General features: G+C 38.5%; 1 long non-coding RNA gene across 1 annotated transcript in view; it reads right to left on the minus strand.

Annotated features, from left to right (window-relative positions):
* Nucleotides 1-212: 212 nt before the first annotated feature.
* The window catches only part of LOC109026915 (uncharacterized), a 32,795-nt gene continuing 10,000 nt past the window's right edge, over nt 213-23,007 (minus strand). The window contains exons 2-3 of the long non-coding RNA XR_002005966.4: nt 1,964-2,049; nt 213-557 (exon numbers count right to left, since the gene is read on the minus strand). This is a non-coding gene — a long non-coding RNA (uncharacterized lncRNA). The remainder of the gene's footprint in view (nt 558-1,963; nt 2,050-23,007) is intronic.

Consider the following 23,007-nt stretch of genomic DNA (forward strand, 5'->3'; position numbering starts at 1 on the left):
CAGCCTGGGCAACAGAGCAAGACTCCATCTCAAAAAAGAAAGAAAGAAAGAAAGAAAAGCAAAGGTTAACATATTATGCCATATTCGAGGCAAAGAGTTAGTCTCAAAGTTCTTGTTTAACATGGTGAAAAACTACACATTTTAAAAGGAGAGCAAAAAATATTTTTTAAAGTCAGCCTTGAATTTACCAAAAAGAACCAAACTAGGAGATGGAAAAATCTAATACAATTTTATTATTAATAGTTATCTACTGCCACTTAACAAATTACCCCAAAACTCAATGGCTTAAAAGAACAAACATTTCTTTTCACAGCTTTTGTGAGCCAAGAACCTGGGAGAAGCGTAGCTGGGTCGTTCTGGCTCAGGTTTTGCCGTCTAGAGACTTGACAGGTACTAGAGGGTCCTCTTTCTAACTGTCTCATGCGGCTGTTGTCTGGAGGCTTTCATTCCTTGTGACGGCTCACAGAATCATCTTGTGGATCTCACTTCAGAGCTGGTGTGTAGCTTCACAATAGGGTAGTTGGCTTCCCTCAGAGTCAGTGATCCAAGAGTGTAAGCTGGGGGGAATCGGGATGCTTTTGATCTGCTAGTCACATACCCTTACTTACACTGTATTTTATTCATTAGAAGAGAATCATCAAGGCCAGGCATGGTGGCTCACACCTGTAATCCTAGCACTTTGGAAGGCCAAGACAGGAGGACTGTTTGAGGCCAGGAGTTCAAGACCAACCTGGCCAACATAGCGAGACCTCATCTCTATAAATAATTTAATTAATTAAAAAGAAGAGAATCATCAAGTCCAGCCTACATTCAGGAGGAAGGGAATTAGCCTCTGCCATTTGGAGGAAGAATGTCAAAGAATTTGTGGACACATTTTTAAATCATCATATGATAACTTAAAAAACTGTGAGAGGTAACTGGCAGGAAGGGCTTGGGAGGAGCACCAACTTCTAGAACAGAACAGAGAAGCCAGATACACAGGAAGGCTCAGCTCCTACCTTTACTGCTGCCCCCAGAAACAGTACAAGACAGTCAACAAAATCTTGAGGATTCTTACCAAAACCTCCAAATCAAGACAGAATATATGTACTGAGTGCATATGTGTATCTCTCTCATCTTCTGACTGAGAAATGATGGGAATGAATGCTGAAGGAAAAGGGATAAATAGAGAAGTGAGCAATGGCTCTGATGCTCTGAAAAGTATGAGAGGCTCCAGGGTTCCAGACTGAATTAGGAAAACAATCCAAAACCCCCGAGTAATGCCAACACTGTTGGGGCCCTGCACACACCCCCTCAGCATTCACAATTCCTATATCTGGTTTTTGAGCTTCCAACTGCAACCACCTACAGCTGAGGGTTGTTCTGCTTTGTTTTGTTTTGTTCTGTTTTTGAGACAGAGTCTCACTCTGTCACCCAGGCTGGAGTGCAGGTGGCATGATCTTGGTTCACTGCAACCTCCACCTCCCAGATTCAAGCGATTCTCCTGCCTCAGCCTCCCAAGTAGCTGGGACTACAGGCATGTGCTACTACATCCAGCTAATTTTTTGTATTTTTAGTAGATATGGGGTTTCACCATGTTGGCCAGGCTTGTCTTGAACTCCTGACCTCAAGTGATCCGCCTGCCTTGGTCCCTCAAAGTTCTGGGATTACAGGCATAAGCCACCACACCCAACCTCTGAGGGTTCTCTTGATCAGCAGAGCCCATCTGGCCTCTTGTGGGGCAGGCAGAAAGTGCTGGGAAGTTAATGCCTCCTCCCAGCAATGCTCAACCAATGACTGACAACAGGTGGGATAAATATCCAATTTCTCCACTCTCAATTGCAGTAACTCTGATATGTGTTCTGCACTGCCTCCCAGAGATCCCTGGTGGGATTGAGCTGCTCCTATGGCCCACAAAAGTAACCTTTTACTGGCTCACCCTTTACTGGCTTTCTTCCCTTCCCTTCCTCACTTTTTCACTCACCTACCAGTGCTTCCTGGGACTTTCTCCCAAATAAACTGCTTCCACTCACTTTCTTGTCTCAGGTTCTGCTTCTGAGATAACCCAACCTAAGAACCAATGAAAAGAACAGAATACATGCTCAAATGGGAAGTATGAACCCTGATATAGAACAATTAACAAAATCCCAGAAGACAGAGTAGGGCCCAGGTAATATAAAAGATAGCATACCCATGATTATCTGTAGTATGTTTCCACTTTTATAAAAGTGTCAACCTAAATAACAGAGACAGAGTCTCTAAAAGAAAATTATACCTATTCAGGAATAAAGCATTGCAATGGGAATATGTGTGCCACGTAAACTATATGCATATTCAAGGGGGTAAAGGAAGACGAAGGCTTTTAAATGAAAAATGAGGAGGATTACATAATTGTTTTGAGATAATTTTCCTTGGGTTACAAGGATCAATAACAAGGGTGACACCAGTCCAAGTTTGGACAGGCAGTTGGGGGTAGATATTCTCGCAGAAGTATTTTTTGTGTAAGGTTGTGATGGCCTTTGTGCAAGGTTGTGGTTTTTGCAGTCTTTTGTGACAGTTTTTGTCACCAAGTATTTATGCATGTGAACCCTTCTCTCCGTGGCCTTCCTTGGCTCTATTTGTCAGAGTTTTTGTTGTTTTTTTTAAACACAAGTGACTATTTTTATTCTGACAACTTTTACAGAAGTACTCCACTCTTGTTCTTCAACAAGCCAGCCAGCCATCTATTTGTCTATCTTTTATTCATCCATCTATAGACATGCATAGAAATATGTGTAGGCACACACACTATGCCATGCTGTCATGGCTGCTGGCACCCCCTGTGAAGCACTTTGGCTGGCACCACTCATTGGAGTGTTGTGGCCAGTAGACCAAGAACACCTTGGCTCCTCCAGTGCAGCAGGTTCCTAATTTCAAAGGGCCAGAGAACAAAGGCAGGGACCTGATACCAGCCCCACAAAGCTAGAACATGCAAACCAGAGGTGCTGACCTGGGCCTTGGTTCCCTAAAATCTTCCAGAAATGAACTCAGTTGACTGAACCCACCTTTTACCACAATCAAACCCCCAAGGGCATCAGAGAAGATAAAAAGAAAAAAAAACATTCAAAGGACAGCAACTTAAAACATTGAAGGATCACCAGCCCAGCCTACAGAGATGAGAAAGAACCAGCTCAAGAACTCTGTCAAATCAAAGAGTCAGAGTGTTTTCTTACCTCCAAATAATCACACTAGTCCCCCTGTTCTTAACCAATCTGAAGTGACTGAAATGACAGACATAAATATTACTAGATTATGGATAGGAGTGAAGATCATTGACATTCAGGAGAAAGTCAAAACCCAGTCCAAAAAAAATCTAAGGAACACAATAAAATGACACAGGGCAGTAAAGATGAAATGGCCATTTTAAGAAAGAACCAAATGGATCTGATAGAACTGAAAAACTCACTTCAAGAATTTCATAATACAATCACAAGTATTAACAGCAGAATCAACAAAACTGCAGAAAGAATCTTAGAGCTCAAAGACCAGTTCTCTGAAATAAATCAGTCAGACAAAAATAAATAAAAAATAATAAAGAAGAATGAAGAAAATTTCTGAAAAATATGGGATTATGTAAAGAGACCAAATGTATGATTCATTGGCATACCTGAAATAGAGGAAGAGAAAGCAAGCAACTTGGAAAACATATTTGAGAATATCATCCATGAGAATGTCCCCAAGTGCACCAGAGAGGCCAACATTCAAATTCAGGAAATGCAGAGAACCCCTGCAAAATACTATTCAAGATAATCATCCACAAGACATGTAGTCATCAGATTCTCCAAGGTCAAAATTAAAGACAAAATGTTAAAGGCAGCTAGAGAGAAGGGTCAGGTCACCTGCAAAGGGAACCCCATCAAGCTAAAAACAGACCTTTCAGCAGAAATGCTACAAGCCAGAAGAAATTGGGGGTCTACATTTAATATTCATAAAGAAAAGAAATTCCAACCAAGAATTTCACATCCAGCCAAACTAAGCTTCATACGTGAAAGAGAAATAAAATCCTTTTCAGACAAGTAAATGCTAGGGGGATTGGTTACCATTAGACTTACTTTACAAGAGGTCGTTAAGGGAGTGCTAAATGTCAAAAGGAAAGACCATTACTGGCTACCACAAAAATACACTTAAGTATATAGACCACTGACACTACAAAGCAGCCACACAATTAAGTCTGCATAACAACCAGCTAAACAACATGATGATGGGATCAAATCTGTACATGTCAATATTAACCTTGAATGTAAACAGGCTTAATGCCCCAATTTAAAGGCAGAATGGCAAGTTGGATAAAGAAGCAAGACCCAACTGTATGCTGTCTTCAAGAGACCCATCTCACATGCAATGACAGCCATAGCCTCAAAGTAAAGGGATGGAGAAAAAATTACCAAGCAAAGAAAAAACAGAAAAAAAGCAGAGGTTTCCATTGTAATTTCAGACCAAACAGACAATAAACCAACAGTGGTCAAAAAGACACGAAGGGCATTACAACAATGGTCAAAAAAGACAAAGAAGGGCATTACATAATGGTAAAAGGTTCAATTCAACAAGAAGACCTAATTATCCTAAATACATATGCACTCAGCACCGGATGACCCAGATTCATAAAGCAAGTTCTTAGAGACCTATGAAGAGACTTAGAACCCACACGCACAATAAATAGAGACATCAACACCCCACTGACAGTATTAGACAGATCATCAAGACAGAAAACTAACAAAGATATTCAGGACCTGAGCTTGACACTTGACCAACTGGGCCTAACAGACATCTACAGAACTCTCTACCCCAAAACAATAGAATATACATTCTTCTCTTCGCCATATGGCACATACTCTAAAATTGACCAACAATCAAACATAAAACAATCCTCAGCAAATGCAAAATAACCAAAATCATACCAAACACACTCTCAGACAACAGCATAATAAAAATAGAAATCAAGACTTTTAAAAAAATCACTCAAAACCATGCAATTACAAGGGAATTAAGCAACCTGCTCCTGAATGACTTTTGAGTAAATAATGAAATTAGGCAGAAATTAAGAAGTTTTATGATACTAATGAGAACAAACAAACAACATACCAGAATATCTGGGACACAGCTAAAGCAGTGTTAAGAGGGAAATTTATAGCACTAAATGCCCACATCAAAAAGTTAGAAAGATCTCACATTAACAACCTAACATCACAACTAAAAGAACTAGAGAAGCCAGAGCAAACCAACCCCAAAGCTAGAAGAAGACAAGAAATAACCATAATCGAAGCTGAACTGAAGGAAATTGAGATGTGGAAAAACCATACAAAAGATAAGTGAATCCAGGAGTTGGATTCTTTGAAAGAATAAATAAGACTGATAGATTGCTAGCTAGACTAACAAAGAAAACGTAAGAGAAGAGCCAAATAAAAACAATGAGAAATGACAAAGGGGACATTACCACTAACCCAACAGAAATACAAAAAAAAAATTCTGAGAGACTACTATGAACACCTCTATGCACACAAACTAGAAAACCTAGAAGAAATTGATAATTCCTGGAAGAATGCCAAGATTGAACCAGGAAGAAATTGAATCCCTGAACCAAACAATAATGAGTTCTAAAATTGAATCAGTAAAAACAAAAAGGCTACCAACATAAAAAACCCAAGACTAGACAGAATCACGGACAAATTCTACCAGACATATAAAGAAGAGCTGGTACCATTCCTTCTAAAACTGTTCCCAAAACATAGGGAGAAAGGACTTTTCCCTAACTCATCCTATGGGGCCAGCATCATACTGATACCAAAACCTGGCAGAAACACACAGACACATACAAAAACATCAGGCAAGAGATGAACATAGATGCAAAAATCCTCAACAAAATACTACAAAAACAAATCTAGCAGCCCATCAGAAAGCTACTCCCACGATCAAGTATGCTTTATCCCTGGGATGCCAGGTTTCAACATATGCAGATCAATAAAATTCATGTCGAACCCAAAAAGAGCCGGAATAGCCAAGGCAATCCTAAGAAAAAAAAAGCCAGTGTCATTTCACTATTCACATTTCAAACTATGCTACAAGGCTACAGTAACCAAAACGTCATGGTACTGCTACAAAAATAGATACATGAATCAATGGAACAGAATAGAGAGCCCAGAAACTATGTCACACACCTACAATCATCTGATATTCCACAAAATCAACAAAAACAAGCAATAGGGAAATGACTCCCTATTCAGTAAATCATGCTAGGATAACTGGCTAGCCATATGCAGAAGACTGAAACTGGACCCCTTTCTTACACCATATACAAAAATCAACTCAAGATGGATTAAAGATTTAAATGCAAAACCTAAAACTATAAAAACCTTGGGCAACAACCTAGGAAATACCATTCTGGACATAGGCCCCAGCAAAGATTTCATGATGAAGATGCCAAAAGCAATTGCAACAAAAACAAAAATTGACAAATGGGACCTAATTAAACTAAAGAGTAACTATCAACAGAGTAAACAGCCTACAGAATGGGAGAAAATATTCGCAAACTGTATATCTGACAAAGGTCTAATATCCAGAATCTATAAGGAACTTGAACAAATTAACAGGAAAAAACAAACAATCCCACTAAAAAGTGGGATGAACAGACACTTTTCAAAAGAAGGCATACATGTGGTCAAAGGGCATATGAGAAGATGCTCAACATTACTAATCATTAGAGAAATACAAGTCAAACCCACAAGGATACCATCTTGCACTAGTTAGAATGGCTGTTATTAAAAAGTCAAAAAATAACAGATGCTGCAGAGGTTGCAGAGAAAAGAGAACACTTACACATGCTGTTGGAGATGTAAATTAGTTCAGCCACTGTGGCAAGCAGTGTGATGATTTCTCAAAGAACTTAAAACAGAATTACCATTTGATCCAGCAATCTCATTAATGGGTATATACCTGATATGGTTTTGCTATCTCCTCACCCAAATCTCAACTTGAATCATATCTCCCAGTATTCCCACATGTTGTGGGAGGGACCCAGGAGGCGGTAATAGAATCATGGAGGCTGGTCTTCCCCATGCTATTCTCATGATAGTGAATAAGTCTCACAAGGTCTGATGGGTTTATCAGGGCTTTCTGCTTTTGCTTCTGCCTCATTTTCTCTTGCCGCTGCCATGTAAGAGTGCTTTTTTCCTCCTACCATGTTTCTGAGGCCTCCCCAGCCATGTGGAACTATAAGTCCAATTAAATCTCTTTTTCTTCCCAGTCTCAGATACGTCTTTATCAATAGCATGAAAACAGACTAATACAATACCCAAAGGAATATAAATAGCTCTATAATACCATAAAGACTTGTGCATGCATATGTTTATTGCAGCACTATTCACAATAGCAAAAACATGGAATCAACCTAAATGACCATCAGTGATAGACTGGATAATTAAAATGTGGTACATACACACTATAGAATGCCTCACAGCCATAAAAAAAAAAAATGAGATCATGTCCTTTGCGGCAACATGGATGGAGCTGGAGGTCATTATCCTAAGTGAACTAACACAGGAACAGAATGTCACATGTTCTCACTTATAAGTGGAAGTTAAACATTGAATATACATGGACACAAAGAAGGGAACAACAGATACTGGGGCCTACTTGAGGATGTAGGGTGGGAGGAGGGAGAGATGGAAAAACTACCCATCAGGAACTGTGCTTATTACCTGCGTGACAAAATTATCTGTACACCAAAGCTCCATGACACAAAATTTACCTGTATAATAAACCTGCACATGTACCCCTGAACCTAAAAGTTTTAAAAAATTAAAACTAAAAAAGTAAATAAAAGAAAGAAGAGAAAGAAAGATATCTAAAGTCATTTCTTATATTAAGTCTAATTATGTCTACTTGGTGCAATCTGGGCTGTTTTTAACCTTCGTATTTGTTCTTTTTCATTATACACATTCTCTATAATAAGCATGTACCTACCATTTTTAAAACAACAATAATGATCGTTTTCTTTAAAAAGCAAGAATTGAGGGAGTGGAAAAAATAGATATTGATCAAAGGGAGCAAACTTGCAGTTATAAGATGAATAATTTCTGGGGACCTAATGTATAGCATGGTAACTATGGTTAATAATAATGTACTGTGTACTTGAAATTTACTGAGTGGATCTTAAGTATTTTCACCACAAAAAAAGGTAACTATGTGAGGTGGCAGATATGTTAATCAGCTTAGTTGTGGCCATCATTTCACGGTGTATATGTATATCAAATCATCACTTCATACACCTTGAATATATACAATTTGTATTTGTCAAGTATGCCTCACTAAAGCAGAAGAAAAAAAGGTTAGAAAGAATTATGCCAAGAGGTAAGAGTAATTCATTCCAGATGGTGTGAATTTAGATGATTGTGACTTTCTTTTATGACTTTCTGTATGTTTAATGAGAAGTTGTTTATTTTTTCTTCCTTGTTTCTATCAAATCAGTCATGATTTTTAAAATCAATAATACACAGTGTTGATGAAAGACCATGAAATAGGCAATTTTACATGTCACAAGGTAGAAGGAGGTTGCTTTAAAGTAGTAAGTTGGCAAAACTTTTCAGGAAGGTAAGTTTACAATATAAATCAGAGGTCTTCAAAACCTTGATGCTTTTGATCCAGTAATTCTTCCATGTATTTAGCTTAAGGCAGTGTTTCCCAAAGGTTGGTCCCAGTATCAGAATCACTCCAGCCCCACCAAAGACATCTGAATCAATATCTCTGGGGCTGAGATCTTGGAATTGTGCATTAACAAGTTCTGCTGATAATACTTATATATACTAAGGCTTAAGCCCTACTGGCCTGGGGAAATGAGATTCATTCATTAATGTTTATTCTCTACTAAGAATCAGGCTCTGTCCCCTGCACGGGGGACATAGCTGTAAATAACACAGAAAAAGTCCTTTGATTCATGTATCTTTTTAGTTTGTTTTTGAAGCAGAGTCTCCCTCTGTTGCCCAGGCTGGAGTGCAGTGGCATGATCTTGGCTCACTGCAACCCCCGCCTCCCGGGTTCAAGCGATTCTCCTGCCTCAGTCTCCTGAGTAGCTGGAACTACAGGCACACACTGCCACGCCTAGCTAATTTTTTGTATTTTAGTAGAGACGGGGTTTCACCGTGTTGCCCAGGCTGGTCTCAAGCTCCTGAGCTCAGGCAATCACCCACCTCAGCCTCCCAAAATGCTTAGGATTACAGGCATGAGCCACCACACCCAGCCTGTGTCTAATTTTTTTAATAAAAAATTTAACATAAATATATGGATTATAGTAATATTTATTACAAAAATAAGAAGTAATGGTAATATTCAATGCTATTCCAAAGAATGGCAAGGGGACACCTTCATTATGTGTTGTCAGATGAAAATAGTTATGAACCCTTTTTTAAAAATATGCATATATGTCAATTAAAAGACTAAATGGTAATATATATACACAAAAATATTAATATTAATTTTGGTTATCTCTGAAAAACATGATTATAGGTTATTTCTGTTTCCTTCTTTGTTCTTTTTGGTATTTTCCAAATTCTTGGAATAAACATGAATTACTGACATAATCAGAAAAATATATAATGTTTAAAGAGGTTGATTTAAACACTAGAGAAAATAGGAAATTTCCAATGCTGGGTGTATCTTTTAAAATATGTTTTGATTTAACAATATTAGCCCATAGTTACTTTTCTTACTGACCTGAAGCTTAGAACATTCTATTCCCATTTTGGTAGCTATTCATTTTCAATTTCAGTCTTAAGGAGGTAAGCTTTTAAATTCTCTATAAAAGGAGAGCTCAAGAAGATTCTTAACATTTAATTTTTCTTTTTTAGATTTTTAGTATTCATTGCTTTCTTTGGCTTTTTGTGTGTTTGTTTTTGAGACAGAGTCTAGCTCTGCCACCCAGGCTGGAGTACAGTGGCCCTATCACACCTCACTGCAGCCTCGCTCTCCCAGGCTCAAGCGATTCTCTGTCCTCATCCTCCTGAGTAGCTGGGACCACAGGCATGCATCACCTTGCCTGGATAATTTCTTTTTTTTAAGACACTAGGACTCCCTATGTCACCCAGGCTGGTCTTGAACTCCTGGGCTCAAGTAATCCTCCTGCCTTGGCCTCCCAAAGTGTTGGGATTACAAATGTGAGCCACTGCACTTGGTCTCTTCTTTGGATTTCAAATATAATACATAATTGTCATGTAAAAATATTAGAGAAATATAGACTAGAGAAAGAGAAAGCCATAATTCCAGCTCTTCCCCACCCCTAAGGAAACCACTTTACAGGGATGGGTTATGTTCTTCCAGATTCTTTTCCAGATACATATGTATGTATTATATATACTTTATATCCAGTCATGTGTCACTTAACAACAGGGATAGTTCTCAGAAATGAATGTATCCCTGCTGAAGGAATACATTTTTCATTCTGAGAAATTAAGCAATTTCATCATTGTGTGAACATAATGGAGCATACTTACACAAACTGAGATGGTATAGCCTACTGCACACCTAGACTACAAATAGATAATCTAATTCTCTTAGGCTATATATAGCTGTATATATAGATATAGTCTATTGTTCCTAGGCTACAAATCTGTACAGCATGTTACTGTGCTGAATCCTGTAGGCAACTGTAGCACAATGGTAAGTATTAGTGTATTTAAACATAGAAAAGATACAATAAAAATGCAGCATAAAAGATTTTTAAAAAATGGTGCACTTGTGTAAGACACTTACTACAAATGGACCTTACAGGACCAGAAGTTGCTCTGGGTAAGTCAGTGAGTGAGTGGTGAATGACTGTGAAGGCCTAGGACATTACTGTGTGCTACTGTAGACTTTATAAACGCTGTATACTTAGGCTACACTCAATGTATTTTAAAATTTGTTCTTGCTTTAATAATAAATTAGCCTTAGTTTACTGTAACATTTTTACTTTATAAATGTTTAAATTTGTAAACTTTTTGACTCTTTTATAGTAACACTTAGCTTAAAACACTGCTGGACATGGTGGCTCACACCTGTAATCTCAGCACTTTGGGAAGCTGAGGCGGGAAGATTACTTGAGCCCAGGAGTTCTAGGCCAGCCTGGGAAACATAGTAAAACCCTGTCTCTAAAAAATAAAATTAAAAAACCCACACATACACACAAAAACACTGCACAGCTATAAAAAAATATTTTCTTTCTATCCTTATTTTATGAGCTTTTTTCCTTTTTTTTTTTTTTTTTTAACTTTTTAAGCTTTTGTTAAAAACCAAGACACAAACATACACATCAGCCTAGGTCTAAGCAGGGTCAGGATAATCAATATCACCGTCTTCCTCCTCCACATCTTGTCGCACTGGAAGGTCTTCAGAGGCAATAACACACATAGAGTTGTCATCTCCTGTGACAACAATGCCTTCTTCTGGAATACCTTGTGAAGGACCTGTTTGAGGCTGTTTTACAGTTAATTTTTTTATCTTTTTATTTATTTATTTATTTATTTATTTTGAGACGGAGTCTCTCTCTGGTGCCCAGGCTGGAGTGCAGTGGCAAGATGTCGGCTCACTGCAACCTCCACCTTCCAGGTACAAGCGATTCTCCTGCCTCAGCCTCCTGAGTAACTGGGATTACAGGTGCGTGCCACCATGCTCGGATAATTTTTGTATTTTTAGTAGAGACGGGGTTTAACCATGTTAGCCAGGCTGGTCTCGAACTCCTGACCTCAAGTGATCCACCTGCCTTGGCCTCCCAAACTGCTGGGAATACAGGCATGAGCCGCTGCGCCCTGCCTACAATCAACCTTTAAATATATGTAAGTAGAAGGAGTATACTCTAAAATAATGATAAAAAGTGTAATACAGTAAACACATAAACCAGTAACAGTTGTTTATTGTCATTATCAAGTATTATACAGTACATAATTGTATTGCTATACTTTGTATATGACTCATAGTGCAGTAGGTTTGTTTACACCAGCATCACCACAAACAGATGAGCAATGCCTTGTGCGAAGACACTATGATGGCTACCACATTACTAGGCAATAGGAATTTTTCAGCTCCATCATAATATTTTTGGATCTCCGTCATATATGTGGTTCACCGTTGACCAAAATTATTATGTGGCACATGAGTGTATAAACACGTACACACACCCATATGCACATACATGTATACATATATAATTTTATTTACTTTGATACTTTACACACAGTTTAGACTTTGCTATTTCCTTTTACCAAATGTTTTAGATCTCTTTCCATGTCATGTTATAGAGAGGTACACCATCTTTGTAATGACTGTAGTATACAGTTACATTGAATGCAAATATCTTGATTTAATTAAATAATTCCTCTCACACATCATATTTTATAATATTATTGCTGATGTGTAAGAAACCTATTGATTTTGGCACGTTTATAGCCATTCCTGACTTTCTTACTGATATCTCTCATTAAACCTCATTGTTTTTCTTTGTCTTAAATTTTCTAGAAAGACAATCATATCATTTAAAGATCATGACATTTTTTATTATTTCTTCTCAATATCTCCTATCCTATTTCTTCCTATTGTCTTATGCTTTGGGTAAGACCTCCAGAAAAGCCAGTGATAAATGTCACCAAGCATGACCATCTGTATAATTTAGGTAAAAGTTGATATTTTGGGTTCTAGAATTATCGAGAGAGCTAAGTGATCTAATTAACTTGTGCAGACCTGGCCTGAATGTGCTTGTTCTCAAACACCACCTGCTTTCACATAACCTTATAATACACTTTGCAGATAGAGGGTTAGAATGAACCTGTTCAATTGCAGACTGCAAAGTCAGAATGAGGAGGTGGTTGGGTGCACTGTTGTAGGTGGATCTAATTTTCAGTTTTCCATCTTATACATAATCTTGTTCTATACCCAATTTCCTTTCTCTGCCACCTTCAATCATGAAGTAAAAGAATTAAGAATCCTCCTTTTCTACTGTTTTCATATCTGTCCTATCCCCAGACAGCTCTACTTGCAACTGGATGGTGATAACTTAGGAAGGTAGAGCTGATTCATCAAGTAGCAAAGGGCTTACGTGACTACCTAATATCTTTCTAAGTCTTGGTGACAGGGATAACTATTCGGTAGGATTACTGATATTATTAAGTCCATCTAGAAAGTTGCTTTAAATTGAGTGAGGGGAGGGCAGTTTCATTTTTAAAAATTATTTCCACTTGATCTAAAAATCAGGCTAGCAAGCTGGACTTATTATGGCTTTCAGTGGGTTGCAGGGAGGAAGCAAAGACTGTTTGAGGTCAGCACAATACTGTCAATACCCAAGTTGGAAAGTTATGCTGTTTTTACTCAGTCTCGTCTTGTTCTTAGTAATTGCTTCCTTTCAACCATAAAGTTGTTTAGTGTAGGAGATATATTCCCAGGCTTCTCTTTATATTCACTGCTGCAAGATCCCATTTTAGCATAATTACAGTCTTGGAATTGAAGAGACAGGCTCACTCTATCTAGCTATGCAGCTGGCTTTCTCAAATGACAATACGATGCTCACCAGCTTAGCAGCATCCAAGGCTGTGAGCCAGGGGGAGGCCCTCATGCGGAAATTTTGCCCTTGCTTTGTCTGTATTTCCTCTGTGAAAATGGAGAAATGGTTTAGAATTTTTAAAAGCACAAAGTTTTTAATTCCCTGAGAGCTTTTAAAGGGACACGCTGAGTTCCAAATGCAGATTTCTGAATCCCAAATCAGAGATTATTCATCTTTACATCTCAAATAGATATTACTGAGAAAAAAAAGATTTTGCAGTGCTTTTCTCCTTCTTCTTACAATCTTTTCTTTCTGAGAGAAGACTAAATAAAATCTAAGCCAGGCATGGTGGCTCACACCTGTAATCCCAGCACTTTGAGATGCCGAGGACAGCGGATCACTTGAAGTCAGGAGTTCAAGACCAGCCTAGCCAACATGGTAAAACCCCATCTCTACTAAAAATACAAAAATTAGCCAGGCGTGATGGTGGGTGCCTGTAATCCCAGCTACTCGGGAGGCTGAGGCAGGAGAATCGCTTGAACCCAGGAGGCAGAGGTTTCAGTGAGCTGAGATCGTGCCATTGCACTCCAGCCTGGGCAACAAGAGCGAAACTCCATCTCAAAAAAAAGACTAAATAAAGTCTAAATTTGCCTACCTTCTTTACCTGTAGTTGATTCCACATTCAACTTGACTTGAAGTTATTTTCATGATTTGAAATAATTAATAACTTGTTCACAAAGAGTTGTTCACATTCAACCCTCAGTTACCAAGAGACTTAAGTTTACATCTACACTGATTTATCTTCTCAAGAAGACCCGGGCCTCTCTTTTCTTCTACTCAGCTTGCCTATATGTATTGCCTCCTGCCCCAAGTTCTGTTTGTCCTTCCTTCACACAAATTCATGCACCCTTCCCCTTTCTATCCCAATTATCACAACCTCGGTTTAAGTCTTTATATCTATTTTCTGAACTATTAAAAAAGCTTCCTAAATGATCCTTCTACTTCTAGGCTCTCCCTATCCACACTCTTTTAAAGGTAGGATCAGCCTGTGTATAGCACCATTTAAACAGTAATGAACAAAAGACTTAAAAACTATCCATACGTAACAGGTGCCAAAATGAGCACTTGGAATACACAGATTTTGAAAGACACTCTCAGGAATGGACTTTCTGCCCTGTTCAAACTGATGTTTCCCTGAGACAGGTTCCATATAGCAGCAGTTTTCAAATTTGGGGTGGGGAGAGGGAGCTTTTTTTTTTTTTTTTTTTTTTTTTTTTGCCCTCCAGGAAAGATTTGAAGTGTTCGGAGACATTTTTGATTGTTAAAATAGGGGTGAAGGAGGGAGTTACTGGTATCTAGTATGTAGAGGCCAGGGAAGATGGTAAGCATACTAAAATGTACAGGAAAGCTCCCACAATAAAAAGTGTACAGTACAAAATCTCAGTGGTGCTAAGCTTAAAAAAGTCTGCACATGTTCATAAATAACTGACACATTTTCTCTGAGTTCAATGCTTCCCATCTCCATATAATCAAATCCTACCATTCTCCAAAGCTTGTTTCAACCTCATCTCTCCCAGTTCTCTCTCAAAGTTCCCAAAGCAGTTCTGATCCGAATTACTCACAGTGGGTCGATCAAGAATTATCTTCCTTTGGAGGTATTGTCTGTGTCCCATGTGCCCTATCTTCCAATACCCTATCTTGTCAGAGCATAGCTGCAAGTCATTGGGCCCATATTCCACCGTATTGCCCACAGCACTGACACACATTACACAATTATTTAATACTTGTTATTCAAAGATGAATCCATCAGCATAGAAACTGACAACTGAAGTGGTCAGAAAAGAAAATGCTGCAGGGCTCAGATTGGGGCAATTAATCTACAGCAATCTTATTGAGAGCAGAGATAAGGGAAATGGGAATATAGAGAAAGATAGGAATGAGGACTCCAGGATGTACTACTTAGAATAAGAGAATTAGAATGTGTATTTACTTTGACATGATTTGTTTTACAGAAAAAAAAAAGAATGTGCATTTAATCAGATTTTTTTTTATTGTGGTGAAATACACTCAACCTAAAATGTATCACCTTAACCATTTTTAAGTGTACAGTTGTATGGCATTAAGTACATTTATATTGTTGTGCAATCATCACCACCATTCATTTCCAGAACTTTTCAATCTTCCCCATTAAAATTCTGTATGCACTCAACACAAACTCTGCATTTCCTCCTTCCCCCAACCCCTGGCAGCTACTATTCTACTTTCTGCCTCTATGATTTTGTCTCCTCTAGGAACCTCATCAAAGAGGAATCCCATACAATATTCGTCCATTTATGATTGACTTATTTCACTTAGCATGTCTTAAAGGTTCATTCATGTTATAGCATGTCAGAATTTTCTTCCTTTTTAAGGCTGAATAATATTTTATTTTATGTATATATCACACTTCATTTATCCATTCTTCTGTTGATGGACATTTGGGTTACTTCTACATTTTGGCTATTGCTGAAATGCTTGTTGTGAACATGAATGTATAAATATCTGTTCAAGTCCCTACTTTCACTTCTTTTGAGTATATATCCAGAAGTGGAATTACTGGGTCTTGTGGTAATTCTGTTTTTAATTTTTTGAAGAATTTCCATACCATTTTACATTCCCAGAAGCAATGCACAAGGGTTCCACTTTCTCCACATCCTCACCAACACTTATTATTTTTGCGTGATTTTTTTTTATAATAGCCCTTCGAATGGGTGTAAAGTGGTGTTTCATTGTTGCTTGATTTGCATTTTCCTAATGACTAGTGAGGTTAAGCATCTTTTTACCTGCTTATGGATCATTTATATATATTCCTTGCAGAAATGTCTACTCAAGTCCAACTTTTAATCAATTTTTTTGCTGTTGTTGTTCAGTTGTAGAAGTTCTTTATGTATTCTGGATATTGGTCCATTATCAAATACATGATTTGCCAATATTTTCTTCCCTTCTGTGGGTTGTTTTTTCATTCTGTTAATAGCGTCCTTTGATGCACGCAAGCTTTTAATTTTGATGAAGTCCAACTTAAATAATTTTTTCTTTCATTGCCTGTGTTTTAATGTCATAGCCAATAAGTTATTGCCAAATCCAATGTCATGGAGCCTTTCCCCTATGTTTTCTTCTAAGAGTTTTATGCTTTCAGCTTATACATTTAGGTTATTGATCCATTTTGAGTTAATTTTTGAATATGATATAAGGTAAAGGTCCAACTTCATTCTTTTGCATGTGGTTATCCAGTGTTCCCAACAGCACTGGTTGAAAAGACTGTCCTTTACCCCATTGAATGGTCGTGGCACCCTTGTCAAAAATCATTTGACCTTGTATGAGAGAAATTGATTCTGAATTCTCTATTCAACTCCATCGGTCTATATGTCAGTCTTTACGCTGGTACCACATGGGTTTGATTACTGTGTTTTGTAGCAAGGTTGAAAATCAGGAAGTAGGAGACCTCCCACTTTGGTTTTCTTTTTCAAGATTGGTTTGGCAATTCAGACTCCTTTGAAATTCCACATGAATCCTAGGATGATTTTTCTGTCTCTGCAAAAACTGCTGTTGGAGTAGGGATTGCATTGCATCTATAGGGCACTTTAGGTAGTATTGACATCTTAATATTTAGTCTTTCAATCCATGAGCACTGAATATCTTTTCATTTATGGTGTCTTCTTTAACTTCTTTCACAAGCATTTTATAGTTTTCAGTGTACTGGTCAATCAGATTTTTTTTAATTATTACACTTTAAGTTCTAGGGTACATGTGCACAACATGCAGGTTTGAAACATAGGTATACATGTGCCATGTTGGTTTGCTGCACCCATCAACTTATCATTTACATGAGGTATTTCTCCTAATGCTATCCCTCCCCAAGCTCCCTACCCCCTGACAGGCCCTGGGGTGTGATGTTCCCTGCCCTGTGTCCAAGTTATCTCATTGTTCAGTTCCCACCTATGAGTGAGAACATGCAGTGTTCGGTTTTCTGTCCTTGTGATAGTTTGCTGAAAATGATGGTTTCCAGCTTCATCCATGTTCCTGCAAAGGACATGAACTCATCCTTTTTTATGCTGCATAGTATTCCATAGCGTATGTGTGCCACATTTTCTTAATCCAGTCTATCATTGATGGACATTTGGGATGGTTCCAAGTCCTTGCTATTGTGAATAGTGCCGCAATAAACATAGGTGTGCGTGTGTCTTTATAGTAGCATGATTTATACCCCTTTGGATATGTACCCAGTAATGGGATTGCTGGGTCAAACAGTAATTCTAGTTCTAGATCCTTGAGGAATCACCACACTGTCTTCCACAATGGTTGAACCAATTTACACTCTCACCAATAGTGTAAAAGTGTTCCTATTTCTCCACATCCTCTCCAGCATCTGTTGTTTCCTGACTTTTTAATGACTGCCATTCTATCTGGCATGAGATGATATCTCCTTGTGGTTTTGATTTGCATTTCTCTGATGACCTGTGATGATGAGCATTTTTTCATGTGTCTGTTGGCTGCATAGATGTCTTCTTTTGAGAAGTGTCTGTTCATATCCTTTGCCCACCTTTTGATGGGGTTGTTTGGTTTTTTCTTGTAAATTTGTTTAAGTTCTTTGTAGATTCTGGATATTAGCCCTTTGTCAGATGGGTAGATTGTAAAAATTTTCTCCCATTCTGTAGGTTGCCTGTTCACTCTGATGGCAGTTTCTTTTGCTGTACAGAAGCTCTTTAGTTTAATTAGATCCCATTTGTCTATTTTGGCTTTTGTTGCCATTGCTTTCAGTGTTTTAGTCATGAAGTCTTTGCCCATGCCTATGTCCTGAATGGTATTGGCTAGGTTTTCTTCTAGAGTTTTTATGGTTTTAGGTCTAACATTTAAGTCTTTAATCCATCTTGAATTAATTTTTGTATAAGGTGTAAGGAAGGGATCAAGTTTTAACTTTCTACATATGGCTAGCCAGTTTTCTCAGCACCATTTCTTAAATAGGAAATCCTTTCCCCATTTCTTGTTTTTGTCCAATTTGTCAAAGATCAGATGGTTGTAGGTGGGTGGTGTTATTTCTGAGACCTCTGTTCTGTTCCATTGGTCTACATATCTGTTTTGGTACCAGTACCATGTTGTTTTGGTTACTGTAGCCCTAGAATATAGTTTGAAATCAGGTGGCATGATGCCTCCAACTTTGTTTTTTTGTTTAGGATTGTCTTGGCAATGCAGGCTCTTTTTTACTTCCATATGCACTTTAAAGTAGTTTTTTCCAATTCTGTGAAGAAAGTCATTGGTAGCTTGATGGGGATGGCATTGAATCTATAAATTACCTTGAGCAGTATGGCCATTTTCACAATATTGATTCTTCCTATCCATGAGCATGGGATGTTCTTCCATTTGTTTGTGTCCTCTTTTATTTCATTGAGCAGTGGTTTGTAGTTCTCCTTGAAGAGGTCCTTCACATTGCTTGTAAGTTTGATTCCTAGGCATTTTATTCTCTTTGAAGCAATTGTGAATGGGGGTTCACTCATGATTTGGCTGTTTGTCTGTTAATGGTGTATAGGAATGCTTGTGATTTTTGCACATTGATTTTGTATCCTGAGACTTTGCTGAAGTTGCTTATCAGCTTAAGGAGATTTTGGGCTGAGACGATGGGGTTTTCTAAATATACAATCATGTCATCTGCAAGCAGGGACAATTTGACTTCCTCGTTTCCTAATTGAATACCCTTTATTTCTTTCTCTTGCCTGATTGCCCTGGCCAGAACTTCCAACACTATGTTGAATAGGAGTCATGAGAGAGGGCATCCTTGTCTTGTGCCAGTTTTCAAAGGGAATGCTTGCAGCTTTTGCCCATTCAGTATGATATTGGCTGTGGGTTTGTCATAAATAGCTCTTATTATTTTGAGATATATTCCATCAATACCTAGTTTATTGAGAGTTTTTAGTATGAAGGGCTGTTGAATTTTGTCAAAGGCCTATTCTGCATCTGTTGAGATAATCAAGTGGTTTTTGTTGTTGGTTTGGTTTATGTGATAGATTATGTTTATTGATTTGCATATGTTGAACCAGCCTTGCATCCCAAGGATGAAGCCCACTTGATCATGGTGGATAAGATTTTTGATGTGCTGCTGGATTCGGTTCACCAGTATTTTGTTGAGGATTTTCGCATCAATGTTCATCAGGGATATTGGTCTAAAATTCCCTTTTTTTGTTGTGTCTCTGCCAGGCTTTAGTTTCAGGATGATGTTGGCCTCATAAAATGAGTTAGGGAGGATTCCCTCTTTTCCTATTGACTGGAGTAGTTTCAGAAGGAATGGTACCAGCTTCTCTTTGTACCTCTGGTAGAATTTGGTTGTGAATCCATCTGGTCCTGGACTGTTTTTGGTTGGTAGGCTATTAATTATTGCCTCAATTTCAGAGCCTGTTATATGTCTATTCAGAGATTCAATTTCTTCCTGGTTTAGTCTTGGGAGGGTGTATGTGTCGAGGAATTTATCCATTTCTTCTAGATTTTCTAGTTTATTTGCATAGAGGAGTTTATAGTATTCTCTGAAGGTAGTTTGTATTTCTATGGGATCAGTGGTGATATCCCCTTTATCATTTTTATTGTGTCTATTTGATTCTTCTTTCTTTTCTTCTTTATTAGTCTTGCTGGTTATCAATTTTGTTGATCTTTTCAAAAAACCAGGTCCTGGATTCATTGATTTTTTGAAGGATTTTTTGTGTGTCTATCTCTTTCAGTTCTGCTCTGATCTTAGTTATTTCTTGCCTTCTGCTAGCTTTTGAATTTGTTTGTTCTTGCTTCTCTAGTTCTTTTAATTGTGATGTTAAGGTGTCAAGTTTAGATCTTTCCTGCTTTCTCTTGTGAGCATTTAGTGCTATAAATTTTCCTCTACACTCTGCTTTAAATGTTTCCCAGAGATTCTGGTATGTTGTGTCTTTGTTCTCATTGGTTTCAAAGAACATGTTTATTTCTGCCTTCGTTTTGTTATTTGTCCAGTAGTCATTCCGCAGCAAGTTGTTCAGTTTCCATGTAGTTGTGTGGTTTCGAGTGAGTTTCTTAATCCTGAGTTCTAGTTTGATTGCACTGTGGTCTGAGAGACAGTTTTTTATAATTTCTGTTCTTTTACATTTGCTGAGGAGTGCTTTACTTCCAAGTATGTGGTCAATTTTAGAATAAGTGCGATGTGGTGCTGAAAAGAATGTATATTCAGTTGATTTGGGGTGGAGAGTTCTGTAGATGTCTATTAGGTCTGCTTGGTGCAGAGCTGAGTTCAGCTCCTGGATATCCTTGTTAACCTTCTGTCTCATGGATCTGTCTAATATTGTCAGTGGGGTGTTAAAGTCTCCCATTATTATTGTGTGGGAGTCTAAGTCTCTTTGTAGGTCTCTAAGGACTTGCTTTATGAATCTGGGTGCTCCTGTATTGGGTGCATATATATTCAGGATAGTTAGCTCTTCTTGTTGAATTGATCCCTTTACCATTATGTAATGGCCTTCTTTGTCTCTTTTGATCTTTGTTGATTTAAAGTCTGTTTTATCAGAGAGTGGGATTGCAACCCCTGTTTTTTTTTTTTTTTTTTTTTTTTTGCTGTCCTTTTGCTTGGTAGATCTTCCTCCATCCCTTTATTTTGAGCCTATGTGTGTCCTTGCATGTGAGATGGGTCTCCTGAATACAGCACATTGATGGGTATTGACTCTTTGTCCAATTTGCCTGTCGTGTCTTTTAACTGGGGCATTTAGCCCATTTACCTTTAAGATTAATATTGTTATGTGTGAATTTCATCCTGTCATTATGATGTTCACTGGTTATTTTGCCCAGTAATTTATGCAGTTTCTTCATAGCATTGATGGTCTTTACAATTTGTATGTTTTTGCAGTGGCTGGTACCAGTTGTTCCTTTACATGTTGAGTGCTTCCTTCAGGAGCTCTTGTAAGGCAGGCCTGGTGGTGAGAAAATCTCTCAGCATTTGTTTGTTTGTAAGGGATTTTATTTCTCCTTCATTTATGAAGCTTAGTTTGGCTGGATAGGAAATTATGGGTTGAAAATTGTTTTCCTTAAGAATGCTGAATATTGGCCCCCACTCTCTTCTGGCTTGTAGGGTTTCTGCCAAGTGATCCACTGTTAGTCTATGGGCTTCCCTTTGTGGTTAACTCGACCTTTCTCTCTGGCTGCCCTTAACACTTTTTCCTTTATTTCAACCTTGGTGAATTTGACAATTGTGTGTCTTGGTGTTGCACGTCTCGAGAGTATCTTTGTGGTGTTCTCTGTGTTTCCTGAATTTGAATGTTGGCCTGCCATGCTAGGTTGGGGAAGTTCTCCTGGATAATATCCTGAAGAGTGTTTTCCAACTTGGTTCCATTCTCCCCATCACCTTCAGGTACACCAGTCAAACATAGGTTTGTTGTTTTCACATAGTCCATATTTCTCGGAGGCTTTGTTTGTCTGTTTTTACTCTTTTTTTCTCTAACCTTCTCACTTCATTTCATTAATTTGACCTTCAGTCACTGATACCCTTTCTTCCACTTGATCGAATCAGCTATTGAAGCTTCTGCATGCATCACGAAATTCTCATTCCATGGTTTTCAACTCCACCAGGTCATTTAAGGTCTTCTCTACACTGTTTATTCTAGTTAGCCATTCATCTAATCTTTTTTCAAGGTTTTTAGCTTCCTTGCAATGGGTTTGAACATCCTCCTTTAGCTCAGAGAAGTTTCCTATTACCGACCTTCTGAAGCCTGCTTCTGTCAACTCGTCAAATTCATTCTCCATCCAGCTTTGTTCCATCGCTGGTGAGGAGCTGGTATCCTTCGGAGGAGAAGGGGGTGCTCTGATTTTTAGAATTTTCAGCTTTTCTGCTCTGGTTTCTCCCATCTTTGTGGTTTTATCTACCTTTGGTCTTTGATGTTGGTGACCTATGGATGGGCTTTTGGTGTAGATGAACTTTTTGTTGATGTTGGTGCTATTCCTTTCTGTTTGTTAGTTTTCCTTGTAACTGTCAGGTCCCTTAGCTGCAGGTCTGTTAGAGTTTGCTGGAGTTCCACTCCAGACCCTGTTCACCTGGGTATCATCAGCGGAAGCTGTAGAACAGCAAATATTGCACAGCAGCAAATATTGCTGCCTGATCCTTCCTCTGGAAGCTTCGCCCCAGAGGGCAGCTGCCTATATAAGGTGTCCATTGGCCCCTACTGGGAGGTGTCCCAGTTAGGCTACATGGGGGTCAGGGACCCACTTGAGGAGGTACTATGTCCGTTCTCAGAGCACAAACGCCATGCTGGGAGAACAACTGCTCTCTTCACAGCCGTCAGACAGGGGCATTTAAGTCTGCAGAAGTTGTCTGCTGCCTTTTGTTCAACTATGCCCTGCCCACAGAGGTGGTGTCTAGAGGCAGTAGGCCTTGTTGAGCTGCGGTGGGCTCCACCCAGTTCAAGCTTCCCAGCCGCTTTGTTTACCTACTAAAGCCTCAGCAATGGCAGATGCCCTTCCCC

This window comes from Gorilla gorilla, chromosome 4 (genome assembly GCF_029281585.2).
Source record: "Gorilla gorilla gorilla isolate KB3781 chromosome 4, NHGRI_mGorGor1-v2.1_pri, whole genome shotgun sequence".
Lineage (NCBI taxonomy): Eukaryota > Metazoa > Chordata > Mammalia > Primates > Hominidae > Gorilla > Gorilla gorilla.